The sequence below is a fragment of the Poecilia formosa genome, unplaced genomic scaffold (assembly GCF_000485575.1).
Source record: "Poecilia formosa unplaced genomic scaffold, Poecilia_formosa-5.1.2 Scaffold0, whole genome shotgun sequence".
NCBI lineage: Eukaryota > Metazoa > Chordata > Actinopteri > Cyprinodontiformes > Poeciliidae > Poecilia > Poecilia formosa.
In genome coordinates, this window is record NW_006799939.1 from 6,001,545 (window position 1) to 6,004,659 (window position 3,115).

At 40.8% G+C, this 3,115-nt stretch overlaps 1 protein-coding gene across 4 annotated transcripts in view; it reads right to left on the reverse strand.

The window, feature by feature from the left end:
- The window catches only part of sybu (syntabulin (syntaxin-interacting)), a 14,068-nt gene extending 11,471 nt beyond the window's left edge, over positions 1–2,597 (reverse strand). For 2 of the 4 annotated variants that reach the window (XM_007563839.2, XM_016679156.1), the window contains exon 1: positions 2,358–2,595. The gene's annotated coding sequence lies outside the window, so the exon portion shown is untranslated. Of the gene's footprint in view, positions 1–2,357 lie in introns of all 4 variants that reach the window. The other 2 variants (XM_007563914.2, XM_016679258.1) reach the window with 2 other exon arrangements.
- Positions 2,598–3,115: the final 518 nt, after the last annotated feature.

Sequence of the window (3,115 nt, forward strand, 5' to 3'; positions counted from 1 at the left end):
TCCGTCTCTCTAAAAACTCCTGCTCTTTCTGAAACTCCGCCTTCAGGAAGTCATCACAACATGGCTTCTCTTTTAACCCTTTAACAACATTTTTACCAGCGTTTCACTGAGGACTAGCTCCTATAATGAGTTCAGCAGATGTGCAGTTTCTCCAGGTGTTTGCTAATTGCTGCTGGCTAGTCTGAAGGGGCTGAAACTGAAACTGCACGTCCGATAAGCAGCTGCGTCTGAAAGGCGTTGCTAGGTCCAACCAGGCATTTGGTTGCCGTGGGAGATTAAAGGATTTCTCAAACATATATGAAAGAATCAAGATGACACGAAATAACATTATAACCTGAATGTAAAGCTAAAAAAAAGAAGTTATTTTTTAGTTTTACAAAACATGTAAAGCTAACATCACTGCATTTTAATTGGATTCTGTAGGACAAAGCTGCCCACAGGCATTAAGAGGAAGAAAAAAGATCCATGGTTCTAACTCTGATTAGGTAACTTCTGAATGGAGATTTTATTTAGTGATGTCAAACTAAAGAGCACTGGAAATAAAAGTATGCCACACTTTTCAGACTTTTGTTTGTAAAACATTTTTAAAACTCATTCGTTTTTACTTTATAACCTAATCATCTACAAGGCTGTTGCTAAGGTAACTGAGGTTTTTGTTCTGTTTGAGGATGTCATCAAAATGTCAATGCTTTGACCATTAAACTTAAACGTTCCCGCCTCTTTACCTTCAAATTAATAAAATTCCCTTAGCGGTAGGGTTGGTAGGGTAAAAATGAGGCTTTAAGAAGAAAAGTTCAAGTTTGACTTGAACAAATGTGTCCATATGCATCTGTGTAAATAGTATTTTCTTGCTGAAATGTGAGGAAGAATGTCTGAGGTCCTGTAATAAGATTTGGCTTAGATTCCTGTGTACCTTACTGTCTCTGCATCACTGCTAAAGAATTGTCTTGATTTGTGTTTTCATTTTCATGCAGCATGATGTTAGCAAAACAACAAATTCCAAATGAATGTTATTCTGATTAAACTGGTTGCGAATAAACCCCATTTTGCTCAGTCTTTTTTTTCTTTTCAACCATCTTGATGTCTTCACAACCTCTCTGAGATTTTAGCATCTTAATCACCAAAAATGTACATCATGTGTGTCGGTGAAACTCCTTTCAATTCACTTCAACAGTAAATAATTGCATACTTTGATATTGCGATGACAAATTTAATTCAGTGCCCAATCTGAACATTTTGACATTTTGAATTGGAGGCGGAAGCAGAACAAATAATCCCTAATTGCAGATTTTCCTAAATAGACAATCCAGAAAAATTGGACTTCTTTAAAAGCTGTTGGAGTGGCTGTAACTCTTTAAGCCTCATCTGGAACGCTTCCTCTCACCCAGATGGTGTCCTTTCCAAACGGCATGGAGTGGGCGTCCATATTAATTCCCTTAATCCATCCCAAAGCATGTTTTATAACGTCTCTCTCTCCCGCTGACTAACGTGGATTTGTTTACCCCATTTCAACAGTAGCCTCGTGACCCACTGAGCACTTTGCATAAATATTCCCCCACATCATTTCAGATGGAATAATCGATCTGAATCACAGTAAAAGAGAAAAAAATATAATAATCTGATCTTTTCATCATTCACTCAGCTCATCATCTCCTAAACAGACTGCGTCACCACTGCATGATCTCACTGCACATCACTTCTGAAACCAAACATGATCCACCAGAAGCAAGAGGGCTTTTGTTTACACTGTCACCACTGCAAGTGATTCTCCCAATTTTTTATTTTGGTACAATTTGTACCCAAACCTCTCACAGTCATAGACGGCCAACAGCTCAACACGCTTCCAACCTAAAAAGTGTCATCATTTGCAGGATGAGGTGAGTCATCAACACACAGAAAATATGGCCTCAAATGTGTTTACACGACGCCCTTTGTTTACCACTCCACACTTAACCCTTTCACAGAGTGTCATGTCGTCTTCGTATAAGCCTGATTACTTTTACAATAAATATCTCGATTAAAAAAAAAGTGACTTTTTTTGGGTGGGGGGTCTAAAAGAAGATTTTTGTCCGGTTTGTCAGGCACTCCCACAGAGATTGTTTTTCTTGGGCTCAGAGACGCATTAAGATAAAAGAAAAAATGCGACGGGACTAGAACAACTTCAGCCTCGACGGAGATACTGCAAAGCAGAAAACCTTTCAAGAATATGATCGTTATTACGATTAAAACCCCGTTTTTGAACTTGTAAACATCTCGTTTCTTCGAGTCACGAGTAGTTTCACTTTCACTTAAATGACGTACTGACATGCTACTTTGATTTTCTTATTCATATTGAGAAAATGACCTGAAACGCCTACCGGAATGTTTCAAGCGGATGTTGTTGTTTTTTCGCCCCCGTCAGCTGATGATGCACAAAAGGGGCTTGTTGCTGCTGCTTCTGCTGCTGATGCTGAGGATGCTGATGCTGCTGCTGCTGTCGGTGCCAGCCTCGGCTCTGCCGGAAGAATGCAGACTGGAGGGGGAGCTGAGCGCTTCTTGCAAACTGTCGACACAAACAGACTGGGCGGGAATCGGGAGCTCTTATGATGATGATGATGATGATGATGATGATGATGAGCGCTCAGTGCGCCTGCCTGTGTTACATAACAGCTGTTACTTAACCAGCGAAATGGGGCGTTAAAGGAGGGGAAACTCAGCGCGACATAACAGGCCAAATGGAAATGTCTCAGATGAGTCGTTTTACATTTTTAACTATAGATTTCTCAACGGGTTTCCTCTCGGAAAAAGTAGGATCTTTGGTCGAAGCTGCGCATGTGCGGGAGAGTTGTGAGGGGGGAGCAGTGTGTGTGTGGGGGGGGGGTTGTTCAAAGACATGATCGCAGTGACGCTGAACTGATTGTTCTAACGTCTGAATGGCGTTTTGACAAACTAACGTTACAGCATCGAAACTAATATCCGCACAAAGCGTTTTAGGCTTTGTCGTGTTGAGCACAGACAGGTCAGGTGAGGTGTGTTCTCTCCATGGTGCTGAAGATGATTGAGCGCCTCAAGTTCAGCCATCTTAGCAGGAACACCGTGTTTGTTTGTTTTTTTGTTTTTGTTTTGTTTGTTTTTT